Genomic DNA, 15,217 nt, shown 5'->3' with positions numbered 1-15,217 from the left:
AGGCCCAGGGTGCAGCCTGAGCTGGCTGGCTCCAGGAAAGGCAGGGGTCCCTACTGGAGTGGAGGGATACTGGGGGTCACGTGGATTATTGTTTACCAGAATTCTGGAGCCTGATTTGATTCACAGGAGGCAGAACCCAGAATGAATACAGAATGAGTATAGAAATGGGTTATGAGGTCAGATGCAGGTTCAAATCCCAGCTGTGTCCCCTAAGACAGCTTACCTTGGGAAAGCCAGGTCAACTCTCTGAGGCTTAGTTTCCCTGTCTGTAATACGGAGTCAATAATAATCCTCAATCACAGGGAGGGAATGGGGCTTAAATGAGACAGTGTGAACTGCTCAAAGCCTGGCATACAGAAAGTGCTCAGTAATTCATAACTTTGCAAATAATGACTGACAGCTGACATTGACTGGGAGTTTGCCATGAGCTGGGCACTGGGTTAAATTATTGATCCTGTTTTATCTCATTTCATCCCCCAGCAATTCCAGGAGACTGGTGAGTGACACGATTACAGGTGCCACTATTATCCCTTTGCACGGATAAGGAAACCTAGACTCAGAAAGATAAGACCTGCCTAAGATCACACTGCAAATATGTGGCAGAAAAACCTGCCTTTGAACCCAGACCCCCATTTCCCCCACGCCTATACCTGAGATTGGTTACAGAAGTTCCTGTAAACACCCAAGTCCCTGCCGTGCCATGTTCACTTCAGGCATCCCTCAGTCTGGGGAAGTGACCTCCTGGCTCTTCCACCTGATGGGAATCCAGAAACCAAAGGTTCCAGAATATTCCTTTGACCTTCCTCCCTCCCCTCAGGGTTATTTTGTTTTCCTGGTTAGTAGGCAAAATATCTCCAAGAAACTGGCTGGTTGGCAAATGTTCCAGGCTGATTTAGAGGGGCGTTTTGCTGTGTACACTGAGGGCAGGGTGCTGGGGGGCCCAGTGGGGAGGAGAGGGCAGGGCAGGGGAACCTCCACCTGACCTGTGCAACCTCAGGCCAGAGTAGGTGCAGTCTTTCCTTCCTAAGGTGCTCTTTGTGGCCTGAACCTGCTTACACGCTTCACCCTGTGCCCTGAGGGTGCACTGCAGCCTCCTTCGGCTGAAAGAAGCAGCCCTTTGAGAGATCTGCCCTTCTGCCTTTCTAGCCTCTCTCCCACACCTGGGCCCCCTCCCACACCATCCTCCAAAAAGGCTATGCTTTTCCTGCTTCCGGGCCTTTGCCCCTGCTGTGCCCTCCCCCTGGGATGCGATTCCCCCATTCTCCACCTGCCAGATGCTTCTGCCTGTCCTTCACAACTCTTTCACTGTGAGGCCTTCCCAGAAACCCCCCTCCCAACCCCCCAGCAGTGTTTGTCCCCCTGGCTGGGAGTTGCCACAGCAACAGAGACACACTGCTTCCGGAACTACCTTGTCCTCCAACTGGCAAGACTCCGATGTCCAACTAGCGAGTGGATACCTCCACGTGGGTCTGACACAGACCCCTCAAGTGTCACAAAACAGAACCTCAGAATCTCCCATTTCCCCTCCTAAAAGCCCAGCCCTTCCCACTAGTCTTCTCTTCTCAGTAAACGGTGCCACCTGTCACCCAGATATTCAGGACAATGCCTAGAAGCCATATTTGATACCCTGTTGCTTCACCCCAATACATCCCATCCATCAGAAGTCCCGTCAACTCAGCGGCCAGATAGATACCTCCTGGATCCATATTCTTGTGCCACCTTTGTAGCCACCACCATGGTGCTGGCGGCCACCATCCTCACCTGCTTGGACTGTGACAGTGGTCTCCTCCCTAGTCTCCTGGCTTCCCAGCTTTACTCCATCACAGTAGGAGGTGCCTTTGTAAGAGATAAATTAAGTCAGGTCACACCCCTGCTCAGAACCCTCTAAAACGCCCCTTCCCTCTTAGAATAAAACTCCCTATGGTCCCCATGGCCTGTAAGACCTTGTATGATCTGACCTTTGCCTGCCTCCTCAACCCCATCTCTACCCCTTTTCCCTCCCTCACTCTCTTTCTGCAACACCTGCCTTCTCCCTGTTCCTGAACGAGAAAGCTTGTTCCTGTCCCTAGGCAGAGATTTGCTCCTCCCTTTGCCGGAACCAAAGAGATCTGTCTGTTTCATTCTGTCACTCCGTTCGGGTCTCTGCTCAAATATCATCTCCTCAGAGAAGACTTCCATGACCTGCCCATAGAAAATACTCCCCTCCGTCACCACCTATCCCTCCACCGACTTTATTTTCCTTCATTGTAATTGTTGCTATCTGACATATTGCGTATTATCCGTATATTTGTTTTAATCTAGTTTGCTGCTAACTGTGTGACAGTCTCTCGGCAAGCGGGGAGCTCTGCTGTTTACATTTGCCGATATCTGGGGCATAAACACTCCCGTGGTGGCTGATTTCAAGCTCCCAGCATGACTTCACTGAACGTGGAGTTGAGAAGACGTATTTGGTGTCATGCCATCAGGTGCTATGTCCACCGCAGAGGGCGGTGTATGATGCAATCTCATACAATAGATGTCAATAACCTCAAGAAATATGAAACAGTACATTAATTAGAAAGTGATGAGTTCTGAGTAGTTGTTACTTTTATTTGTATTATAATTTATTTAATTGTAAGTTCAAATAATTTAAAAATTTTTGTGATGGCTGTGTAGAAAGCAGCTTGCAGAATTCGCCAGCCAGCAGTGCCAGCCAGCTCAGCACACCACTGAATGAACATAAGCAAACATGAGGACAGGGACATGGTGCATCTTGTTTCCTGCTCTTTCCCTGGGGTCTAGAATAGTACAAGGAGCCCACAGTAGGTGCTCAGCCCATATGTGGTGAACATTTTATAATGCATCTGTTTGCATCAAAAAGCACAGACTGTTTGCCCTGATCAACTTGACTCTGTGGGCTGAGTCCAGCCTACAAATGGGTTTCATTTGGCTCTCGGAATGTTTTTAACATTTTTTTTTTAAATTCGTTGCCAACCTTTCAAAGTCATGAGATTTTTGCATGAAACTCCACGTAAACATGGATTTGCAGCTTCGCTTGAAAATTCTGAAGCTCTGGGCACCCCGGGCCTGATTCCCACATGACAACAGAGGTCAGAGCTGAGGGGGCGCCCTCCAGACAGGCAGGAGCTTGCCAGTTCACCGCAGTCCCCACCTCTCACTGTCACCTCCCACCAGGCCCGCTTCATTCATTTACACAACCTGCTGGCCCTGTAGATAGTCGAGTTGTAATTTCTATCTTAGCCTCCATGCTAGCACTTGTCACAGTGTCCCCACAAGACTGAGGCCACCTGGAGGACAGACTCTGTGAGTTAGGTCCCCTGGGGCTTCCATTCCTGCTACAGGGCCTGGCACACAGTAAGCGCATAGGTCCTGGAATTTGGTTATATGTTTGTTGTCAGACGAATCCCAAACCCTCAGCTCCCCTAAGTGGGGCATGCACTCAGTCCAAGCCCCAACCAGAATGTGACAAAGAGGTTGGCCCAGGCCAGGGTTTAAAAATACCCAGGGCTGGTCAGCTGCGAGCACTCGGAGGTGTTGAAATAAACGGGCAAAGTCTGGCCAGAGGCCAGCCCCCCACCTTTGCTCTGTGTAAATGTGGGTGAACGGGAGGGGCCGCCAACAGCTCCTCAGGGAGGTGGAGCAGTGGGGAGACGGGGATGTAGCCCCTTCTCCCAGCACCCTGCTTGGGAAAGGTCAGCGCTAAGTTTATAAACAGCATCGGGTGACATGACATAATTTCGCATAAAGGGTTACCGGGCAGACCGTGAACACAGGGCGTCCTCCCCTGATGTTTCCACGCCGTGGTCTCCTGGCGTCAAGAGCCGGGATGTTGCTCGTCCTGTGGTCTTCCCGCGGCCTTCAGAGCTGCTGCCTAGCCTGCGGGAACCACAGTTAAAAATAAAGCTCCCAGCACAGTCCCCTGGGGGACAGCCAGCCCCGGGGCTGGACAGGGGAGGACCAAGCTCTGATTGAGGGCCCACTGGGTGCCGGGCGCTTCCGAGACATTTGCTCTCTGAGCCTCACAATGGCCTCTTGGGAGGGAGGGATCGTCGTCCCATTCACAGATGGGGAAACTGAGGCTGGGGAGCGGTGCACTCCCTGGTTCCAAGGCTCCTGCTCCGTTTGTGGCAGTGCTGGCATTCAGATCCCTGAGGCTGAAGTGTCAAGAAGTCAGGGGCTCCGTGCGCCACAACTACTGAAGCCCACGCACCTGACCTGTGCTCCGCAACAAGAGAAGCCACCGCAATGAGAAGCCCGCGCACCACAACGAAGAGTAGACCCTGCTCACCGCAACTTGAGAAAGCCCATGCGCAGCAACGAAGACCCAACGCAGCCAAAAATAAATAAATAAATTTATTTAAAAAAAAAAAAAAAGAAGAAGAAGAAGAAGTCAGGGGCTCAGTGTTTCGTTCTGCTGGGTCCCGAGTCCCTGGAGCAGTGTCCGGACCTCAGCAAGCAAACCTGCTCCTCCTGCTGACATTTTGGGGATAGGGGTGGACGGGGGGATACACATTAATAGGTAAATTAAATATATTGTATTTCAGACGTGTCTCCCTAGCAATAGGTTCTAAGAAGAAAAATAAACCAGGGAAGGGGGATGGAGCACCACAGAGAGGAACAGACCTAAACACGGGAGCAGGGCCAGAGGAGGCCTCGCTGAGCAAATATTTGAGGACAGACTTGAAAGAGATGAGGGATTGGGCAATGGGGCTACGTGAAGGAAGAGCATTCCCGGCAGAGGAAACAGCAAGTGCAAAGGCCCTGAGACTGGATCGTGCCTGGCATGTGTGAGGATGATGAGGAAGCCAGTGTGGCCGGGGCAGCGTGGGAGGCTGTGGTGGGGGGCAGACAGTGCAGAGCCTTGCACATTGTAGGAAGAACTCAGGCTTTTATCTGGGGTAGCTGGGAGCCACGGAGGGTCCTGAGCAGGTCAGCATCGTCTGACCTTGGTTCTGAAAGAATCCCCCTGACTATGTGTGGAGAAGGGACTGTCAGGGCCTCGGGGGGAAGGGTGACAACCAGAGAGGAGGAGACTGCAATGGTCCGGGCAAAAGATGATGGTGACCAGGCCCAGGGGCGGCTATCAGAGGCAGGGACGTGGGGGGAAGTCCATGGCCTCATATTCTAGATCTGTTCTAAAGGTGGACAGGACACACTGCTGGGCCAGATGTGGCAGAAATCAAGAAATCAGGGATGACGCCAAGGTTTCAGGCTGAGTGACTGGAAAGATGGAGCTTCCCTGTTACGGAGACACCCGAGCGCTCCGCTGGGCTCCCAGGAGAGGACAGATGTGCAGCAGCCTTTCCCGGGGCCACGTGGGACCTGTGCAAAGCCCTTTCCTCCATATGGTCACCTTGCTTTCTGAAATTCTCCGCAGTTCCAATTGGGATTCTTCTGCAGCTACCCCATTCCATCCCTGGCCCTGAATTTCTTGTAAATGGTGCAGAGGCCCCCAGGTCCCCTCTCCCCCTCGATCTGTGAAGAGCAGCAAACACTTCTATGAGCCCTCATCATGTGCCTGGCAGGATCCTAGCCTTTACATTTGTGAATTCACTTGATCATCACAACAATTCAAAGAGGTGGGGGCTATTATTACATCTACTTCATGGATGAGGAAACTAAGGTCCAGAGAGATTAAGTCACTTAAGTCTGGGAGCACACAGCTAACAAGCGGCAGAGGCAGGATTTGAGCCCAGGCAGCTGACCCCAGGGCTCATGCTCTTAACCACTATACTGTCTCATGAGGCGCTCACCACTGACTGTGAAGAGCTGGACTGGGGTGGGGGGAGAGGGCTTCAGCCGCCCCTCCCACATAGCAGGGACAGTTGTCACTTTCTGAGCGTCTGCCCCATGCCTAGCACTGTACCCATGCTCCTCTATTCTTCGCATCAACTGAAGAGGTGGATAGTATGATGATTGTGCCCATTCTACAGATGAGGAAACTGAGGCTCAGCATGGAGAGGAAGTGCCATGTACAAAGTCACACAGCCAAGGCATGAGAACTTGGGGCTCTGGGCCTCCAGACCCCATTCTATCCCCTCCTCCGCACTTCCTGTGCTTGTCACCTGCTTCTTGCCCTGGTAGTGAGGGGAGTATTTAGGGGTGTGGCGGCCATGTTGAATTTCCTTCCAGCTGGCTGGCAGACGATGAGGAAGCAGGCTGAGGATGCGGAGAGGTAATTCAGGGACAGTGCAGCTCTTTGGGCTTGTGGATTCTGTCTGATACAACCAACATTTCTGAGGCCAGCCCTGGGCCAGCCTCAGGGGATACTGAGGCAGGACCATGACGCTGAGCATGAGAGAGGTCAAGGTCCTATGCCTCTGATGGCATAGGAAATGGTGGGATTGTCACAGGAGTTCAGATCAAGAGCAGCTCAGGGGAGCAGGTGCTTGTGAACCTTTTGCCTCGGGCAGCCTGTTTACCTCTCCAGACCTCAGTTTCCAACTCTGTGAAATGGGTTGGTAATGCCTGCATCAGAAGGCTGTTGTCAGGACTCATATTGGACACCAAGGGGCCTTGCTCCATCTCTAGCCAACCGCCACTGTCTTTTAGGATAGGAAGAGCACAGGACCCAGAATATCAGAGATATTCTGGGAGACACGGAACCTGCTGGACATATGGGGGAAAAAAATAAAAAGCAATGTTTTGGACACTTGCTTCACCTGTGAGGTGAATGCTTTCTGTCTACCTTACACATACATAGAAGCTCTCCATCCCCTGGTGAGGTGAGTGCTAAGATCATCTTCCCTGAACAGGTAAGAAAACTGACACCCAGTTATGTTATGAGACTGAACCAGGATCACAGAGCTGGGAAGGGATGAAGCAGCGATGCAAACATGACTCACTTTGCCCCCTTAGCTTCCTGTTGTCCATCGCAAGGTTGAAATCATAACAGCTTAGATATTTCTTGAGCACCTATTATGTGCCATGCACCATTCCGAGCACTTTACAAGTATTAACCAATATTAATCTTGACCTCTGATGGATGAGACAGGTGCTTTCTTCCCATTTTACACACGAAGAAAGAGCTTAAGTGATTTACACAAGGTCACAGAGCTAGTGATTTGTAAAGCCTGGATTCAAACTCAGACAGTCTGGCTCCACAGGCCTTGGTCTTACACTGCAAGGCTCCACTTGAGAGGGTTAGCATGGTGCCTGGCACACAGTGAGTGCTTAATAAATTGTTAAACCTTTGAAAAGGATATAGCGATAAGCAGGGCTTTCCTATTCTAGACCACACCGAGGTCTCGCTTGAGAATTCGCTCTTCCCTTATTTCCACCCCTCCCTGTTGGTCCTGCTCACCAGAGGAGAAACTGCCCGTGGGCCATTTTCCCCGTCTCTCCCTCCCCCTGGGAAAATTCTGTGCGGCATCCATGGGGTCATGGGGCTGCTGGCCACAGGGCTGGCTAGAACCCGAGTTTGGCCAGGTTATCAAGTTTCGTGGTCAGCCACCTTCGCCCCTGACCAGAGCAGTCTTTCCAAAACGGAACATTCAGTCACCGCCCGTCCCTGTGCTCAGCTGTCCTTGTGCCCCTGGCCTCACTTCCTGCCCACCCTTCGGGGGTTTGTTCCCAGTATCCTTGTCTTTTACTGACATCTCATGAAGATGACCAGAGCAGACAAGAGAGAGTCAGAGAAAGAGAAGCTGAAACGCCTAGAGAGACAGTGAGAGAATCAGAGAGACTGTCAGGTACTGACAGATAAAGACAGAGACAGATCATGAGAGAGACAAAGAGGAGGCACAGACAGAGATGAAGAGACAAAGACAGAGAGAGAGAGAGAGAGAAGGAGACAAAGAGAGAGAGATGGAGAGACAGGGGGAGGCCTGCAGATACCCTCTGCCTTCCTGCGTCCACAGCCTTAGGTCTCCTTCCAATGGATCTTGACCTTCTCCCAAGGCTACCACATCTTCTCTCGCCGCACCCCACTGCCTCCTAAGCCCAGCAGGTCACCGGAGACTCCCCACCTGCCCCTCCCCCACCCCATGCACAATCCTGACCTAACTCCGGCTCACCCTCTTCCTCCAGGAAGCCCTCCGGGCTCCCTCTATGTACCCCAGCTGCATTCACCTTACTATGCTGTTGCTGTCAATTTATTGGTGTGTCTCCTCCACTGGAATGTCAGGTCCTTGCGGGCAGGAACTCGGTCTATCTTGCTCATCCCGCACCCCTGCACTCAGCACAGTGTCTGACACAGTAGGTGCTCAATGTATATTGGCCGAAAAAAGTAGCAAACCAGCTGCTTTTGCTTCACCTTGGAGAAGCCTTCCGTGGTGGTGCTTATCACTATTTCATTGTGTGATTTTTTGATTCAGGGTCTGTGTCCCCTCTGGCCCCAGTAAGGCAGAGTCTGGGTTTGTTATGTTCACCTTTGTTTCTCCAGTGCCTGTAACAGTGCCTGGAACAGAGTAGGTGCTCAAATATTGGTGGAATGAATGAATATGCAAATGGTTTAATCACTAGCTACCTGGAAGTTTTGAATCTTATGTTTTAGTCCATTTGAATCCAGCTCAGCATCTCCCCGTTACCGTTCAGATCAAACCCTGAGTCCTTCCTAAGGCCTGCGAGGCTCTGAGAGATCTGGCCCCAGCCACCATCTATCTCCAGCCTTGCTTCTGTCCTTCCCACTCTCCCCTGCCACTGGCACCCATGTCACCGTTCCCCAGGGCACCATACGTGGTAGACATTCTCAGCTACCCCGTCCACACCCCACCATACACCATGCCGGCAGAGTTGTTTTGTTTTCTTCTGTGAGCGAGACTGCTTAGAAAATGGAGCACATTTGTACAAACAACCTCAATGTCACCAATAGACCTTGGTCACTGTGGGACCGTCTCCAAGGTTCAGCCAGCCAGCTTCCCAGGGCCTTGTCCTGAGACAGGGTTTGAGTCCTAGCCTCAAAAGGGCTCCCTGGGTGGGAGGGGGTGCCCTGGGGGCCCCGTGGGGATCCTGGGGAGGGGGGCTAACTGAGCAGAGCCCCTCCCATCCTTCGGCCTCAGACCAAGCCCCACCTCCTCCAGAAATCTCCCTTGGCCACCTTCCTTGCCTCCATGGACCCCTGCTCTCACCCTAATTGCAGCTCATGTCTGCTGATCACTCTGCTGAAATTCTCTATTGGACTATTTCCTCCATTGGACTGTGTTCCAAGTGGTTAAGTCCAAGTCTTTTATATCTTGGTGTCCCCAGAGCCCCGGTCCGGCATGTGGGAGGCATCAGCGAACACGTGCTGAATGAACAAAATGACTATTGAACGAGCACTTCCTGCCTTGGTTCATATTTACTTCTGTCTCTATCACTAGGATGGGAGCCCAAGACCTCGTGTCCTTTATCTTTGTTCTCCAGGGTCTAACACTGCTTGACACCTAAGAGGCAGCATAGAACACATGTGGAAAAAATGAATGAATGAGCCCTTCCTATACCATCCATCATATCTGTCGCTCCCATTGTACAAGTACCAAGTCTTAGTTGTCTCTGAGTCTAGCGCAGGGCTTGGCACCGAGGAGATACTTGGTATGTATATGTTGGATAGATGGATGTTTGGATGGATGGACAGGTGAATGATGTTTGAATTCATGGGTCAATGGAGAAGTGAATGGAAGGTTGGTGGATAGAAATGTGGGTGGAGGGATTGGTGGGTAAAAGGATGGAAGGATGGATGGATAATGCTTGAATTTATGGATCAGTGGAGGAATAATTGGAAGGTTGGATAAAGTGAATAGGCCAGGTGGATGGAAGTGTGTGGGGCTGGACCATTGGCAGATCGGTAAATGGTTAGATGGAAGGCCGTACAGTTAAGTACTACAGTCCAGGCTGAGAATGTGGGAAATACTGCTTTTCATCCCCCACCTCACAAAGCCACCATTTTAGAAGAACTAAATGAGGTCAAAGAATGAGTCAGCTAGAGTTTCCATGGGAGGGACATGTAGGAGGAAAAAGTGTGAGAAGGAATGGCCTCTGAGCCTCTGTAATTCTCAAGCGAAACCCTGTAAGTTGGCTGTGCTTTCTTGCGGTGCTGACGTGGTATTTATTGAGGGCTTACCATATGTAGCGCCCTGGGTTTCATCTGGAAGCAGCAAGAGGTTTTCGATGCGGACCCTGACCCCAGGATGCTCAGGGCGTGGGCAGAGAGTCAGACACATGGTGCTACATCTTCGATGGGTCTTCTTCTTGCAAGGGGGTTGTAATCCAAAGAGCAAAGGGCTTGGAGATAAACAGTGGGTTTGTATCCCGATTCCTTTTCTGTGTGACCTCAAGCAAGCTGCTTGACCTCTTCGAACCCAGATTTGCTCATCCTGCTTTGTAAGGCTGTTGTGAACCCATGCTTATGGAAGTGCAGAGCCCAGGCCTGGGTTACAGTATGTGATTGATAAACACTGAGGTGGGCCTCAGTGTGAGACACTTTTCCCTGCCTTCCTTTCAATGCAATGGAACCCTCCCGCAGTGAGGGTCATAAACCAGTGAAGAGCCACACCCCCTCCCCCGCCACTGCTTGGTTTCGGACAAGCCCCTTGCCCTCTCTGAACCTCAATTCCCACAGCTGCCTCCAAGGCCTCCTTGCTGTTTCCCAAACACAAGTGTCACGCCCGCACCCAAGCTGCAAGAGAGGCTAACAAAGTGAGTTTTCTCGTGTCTGCCTTGGGGAGGCGTGGGCTCTCAAGGTTGATGCTCTCCACACAGATCTGCCCTGAGACAGTGCAGGGTAGAGAGGGGGTCTGGAAGGACAAGCAGAAGATGTCAGCTTCTCAGTCCATCTTTAAAAGGAGCTCCATCCCATGCTGTTTACATATGACTTTACATATTTATTCATTTATTATCTAGTCTGTTCTCCCAGCACTGATATTGTCCGTTCTGTGAGAGGGGAGGCTTTTTATCTTGATCACTTCTGTGTCCTCAGGGACAAAAGTTCAGCCAGGCACACAGTTTGTGTTAAATAAATGTGTTGAATAAATGGATGGATAGATGATTGGATGGATGATGGATGAATGGATAGATAACTAGCCGGGCACAACAGAATTAATTAAAGAGCTTAAACACACACACACACACACACACACACACACACACACACACACACACGTGTGCCTAAGCCCTGCTCCAAAAATAAAAACTAACACTTCACATGTGCTTACTGTGTACCAAGCCCCATGCTCAGCCTGTGACATAGAACATTTCACTGAATCCTCATGGCCACCCTCTGAGGGAGTAACTAACACTACCCTTTTTTCATAGGACAAACCTGAGGCTCAGAGAGGTAAAGTCACTGACCCCAGGTCACATAGCCAGAAAGTGGAGCAGCCAAGATTCAAGTTAAGATGTGTTTGATTCCGCAACCAAGCTTGACCTGACCGGGCCAGCAGGGGCACATGGGGATCTGGGTTTTTTTAATCCCCAGGTGATTCTGATGTACAGTCAGGCCAAGGACCCCTAGGCCAGAGCAGCAAGGTCTAGGGAGAGCGTGCTGGCTTTGGGGCCAGCTGACCTGCCTCCTGTTCTGCTTCTCAGCTTGTTTCCTCATCTCTGATGTGGAGCTGATGGCAGTGCCTACCTCGGGGGGTTTCAGGTGGATGGAATGAGCTAAGCAGAGTGCCCACGGGGTAGGAAGCACTGGGGAGATACCGTGCAGGTGGTGCCGTATCAGCAGTCACAGCTGCGTCATCACTGCCCTGGGGGCCGGCGGCCATCCTGCTCCTTCTCCCAGCTCCCCTGGGTGCAGATGCATTCCAACCTCCTAGTCTAGAGCCTGAGATAAGATGAAGAAGACCTCTCAGGGGCATTCAGGAGGCTGCAGTATATGAAAGTGCAGAGCAGGGCTGCTGTAGCGACTCTATGCCCAGAGACACATCCTGCAGAAACACACGTGTCCACAGGCATGTGACCCCGCTGACCACTACTGTGCAGTGCATGACAGCAAAAGCCAGGAAACAAGCTCGATGATGGTAACAGCTGATGCGTGTTGAGAGCAGGGTTTCTCATTCAGAACCATTGACATTTGGGGCTGGGTATCCTTTGCAGAGGGAATCTGTCCTGTGCATTGTAGAACGATAGCAGCATCCCTGGCCTCTACCCACTAGATACCAGTAGCTTCTTCCCTCCCCCAGTTGTAAAGGTCTCCAGACATTGCCAGATGTCCCCCGGGGGGACAAAATCACTGCTGAGAACCTCTGTGGAGAGCTTGCTCCGTGCAGATCCCCGCTGCTTGTGCTTTGCGGGAGCCGCTTCCTCTTAGCCCTCATCACATCCAGAGGCGGATGCCGTTCTTCCTTCCCCTGCACAGATGCAGAAACAGGGAGGTTGGTGGTTTGTCCAAGGTCATGGAGCTGGCATTTCAGCACAGCTATGACTTGAACCTGTGATAAGTCCCAGGTCCCTCTTCTTCTAGTTGCATTTTGTGGGTTCCTTGGATTTCTCTCCATTCATAATCATGTTGTCTGTGACTAGAGATCATTTCATTTCTTCTTTCCCCATCGGGCTGCTTTAGCACATTCGAAGCAAGAGCTTGTGTGGCATGAATTATAGCTCAAGTAGACTCTATAATCTGCACAGGGATTCTTTATTTCGGGAAATTAAGTTTGCTCAATTATCAACATTTGGAAAATACAGAATAAAAAGAAAAAAGGACGTTTCTTATCCCCACAAAGGCTAAGTAACTTTCTAGCAGTTTTATCCTTGGAGTAGCTTTCTCTGTTTCGAAATTTTGTTACACAGTTGTAAACACATCGGACACACAATTTCAAATCTTGCTTTCCCAAACTGTACAATGTTTCTTTCATGTTATTACAAAACCCTCTCGGACATTATTTTAATTGTTGCTATTGTGGCAGACCTCCCTGCTTCTCTCCAATTCTCTGACCTCTCCCTCTTCTTTAGTGATAGAAATTCTAAATTTTAACTGGGCATGTGACCACCCAGAATAAAACTACCTTCCCCAGCCTCTCTTGCAGCTAGGTGTGTCCATGTGACAAGCTCTGGCCAATGGGATATAACTTCCGAGTAGTGCCCTTAGCGCGAGGCTACCTGGTCTTTTTTCCCATCTTCCTTGCTGGCTCGAATGCAGATATGAGGCCAGAACTGAGTGGTTATCTTGGGCCATGGTGGAACCACAAGAGAAAAGGAACGCATGTTCCTGATGAACGTATAAAGCCACCCTACTAGCCCTGGACTAACACCTCCACGCTTCTTTTATGTAAGAGAGAAACACGTTTCTCTTTCATGTAAGCCCCTGTTATTTTGGGTTTTGCGGCCGCTCAAAGAGGTACCTAATCCTGAGTATTACACTAATATTTTGCTGGAGGGGTCGTCGCTAACCTTCTTTTAGGAATCCTCACCTAGTTAACTGAACCATTCCCTGGTCATTGGGCGTTTAGGTAGTTTCTGACTGCTCACCACTCGAAGTAATCAGATTGTGAACCTCTTTGTGCATTTTCACTATTTGTGCTTCTTTCCTCAGTATAGAATTCCAGAAGAGGGATTTGGTGGGGGTCAAAGAACATGAATATTCTTAATACCTGTAATACCTGTCATCCCACGTGGGCCATGGGTTAGGATTGGGGGCTATACTGCTTGCTCTCCCGGGACCCCTCCCACTGCATCCCCCAGAGCCAGGTCCATTCTCCTCCACAACTCTTGTCCTGCCCTTCTCGTCTACTTACATCTCTCTAGCAGGCATGCCTGGCTGGTGGAGTCCAAGTCCCATGCCTGCACCAAGCTGCCAGGGAGGCTGGGAATGCGAGTTTTCTGGCATCTATGTTGGGGAGTGGTGGCCACTCGGGTAGGAGCTTCCCTGAAGGAAGGAAGAAGGTGTGGGGCAGCCAGAAAGTAGGGCAGAGCTTAGCTCCGCAAGCAGAGCCCCAGCTGGGCCCGTGGGAGGGATGCAGAAAGGTTTCTGGCATCACTTTTTCATTTCTTCTCCACTTATGATGAAGGAACCTCAGGCAGAAAAAAAGAGGACAAGGATATTGTTCCTGTTTGTGTCAGCCTTGCAGTTTACCCAGCTCTGCAAGGGCTGAGTTAGAGCTGGGAACCCACGTGTGTCAGAACCCAAGCCCAGTTCTCACTCCACCACCCGAGGCCAGCAAGTCAACCTGGATGTCGTTGTCCAGGTGGAGGTGCATCTGCGTGACCACTGACCACATCCCTTAAGCGGAGGGCCCGATCGCCTTACCCACTGTAGTACTCCCAGCACCCAGACAGGCCCTGGCACACGGCGGGTGCTCAACAGATAAATCTGGAATGAATGAATGAATGAAAACGGCAGTCAGTTCTCAGCCTTGGAAGGAATCTTGGAATCCTGGAATGAACATTTATTGATTCAAACAATATTGAATGTCTACAATGCTCCAGGCCCTGTTTTAGGTGCTGGGGATACTGTAGGAAAGATAACAAACCATGCTCCTGCCCTCATAGTCAGGGGGATAGACAGTAAATAAGAAAACCCCCCAATATTAACATAGCATAACATAATATGATATCAGGTAAATGTTTTAGGAAGAAATGTAAAACTGGACAAGCGACTTAGAGATGCTAATTTAGGAAAATGGTTGAGGAAGTCCTGTCTGAGAAGGGGCCATTTGAGCAGAGACCTGAAGTAGGTAAGCCAAGTAAATATCCAAGAGAAGCATATTCCAGGCAGAGGAAATAGCCAGTGCAAAGGCCCTGAGGCAGGAATGAGCTTGGTGTGTGCTATTTGCAACGAGGCAGCCAGGGAGGCAAGTGTTACACCAAGTTTCCCAGCTTCAGCAACTCTACAGAACATTTAACTGGCACTGTTTCATGAAACAGTGGTATGGGGGTGGGATGAGTTCTTCACTCCTAAGCTTCCCTGGAAAAACTTGATGTCAAGGACAGACAGTAAATCTTTACTTGTCCCAAAAAACAATGGGCCCGTGAAACCCAGTGAAGTGTCAGGCTGGAAGTAAACGGCCAAAGGGCTGGGGCACCGGTAGCTCATAAGGAATTTGTCAACAGATCTGTGTTTGAAAAAGAATTTCCCAGTTAGGGGCAGAAGCTTCTGGCCAGAATCAAAAAGATATTTATTGCGGTACCTCCACGCAGACACGAAAAATGGAGATTTGCTGCCTACCTAGAGATGTGGAAAGGTGTACCCAATATGTTAGGTGAAAAAAATAGGTCACAGGATAGTCTACTATAATGTATAATCCTTTTAGGGAATTCACCCATTCATTCATTCATCTGGAAAATATCCATTACAGGCCTACTG

The 15,217-nt window shown here is 50.4% G+C and overlaps 1 long non-coding RNA gene across 1 annotated transcript; it reads right to left on the bottom strand.

Annotated features, from left to right (window-relative positions):
* Positions 1–691: 691 nt before the first annotated feature.
* On the bottom strand, positions 692–3,839 carry LOC131740363 (uncharacterized). The gene is made up of 3 exons (XR_009330911.2): positions 3,754–3,839; positions 1,762–1,836; positions 692–754 (listed from the first exon to the last, which is right to left on the bottom strand). It is a non-coding gene; the product is annotated as an uncharacterized lncRNA (long non-coding RNA).
* Positions 3,840–15,217: the final 11,378 nt, after the last annotated feature.

The sequence above is a fragment of the Kogia breviceps genome, chromosome 14 (genome assembly GCF_026419965.1).
Source record: "Kogia breviceps isolate mKogBre1 chromosome 14, mKogBre1 haplotype 1, whole genome shotgun sequence".
In the NCBI taxonomy this organism is placed as follows: Eukaryota; Metazoa; Chordata; class Mammalia; order Artiodactyla; family Physeteridae; genus Kogia; species Kogia breviceps.
Note: the sequence above shows the minus strand (reverse complement) of the source record. Positions and strands in the feature narration are given on the sequence as shown.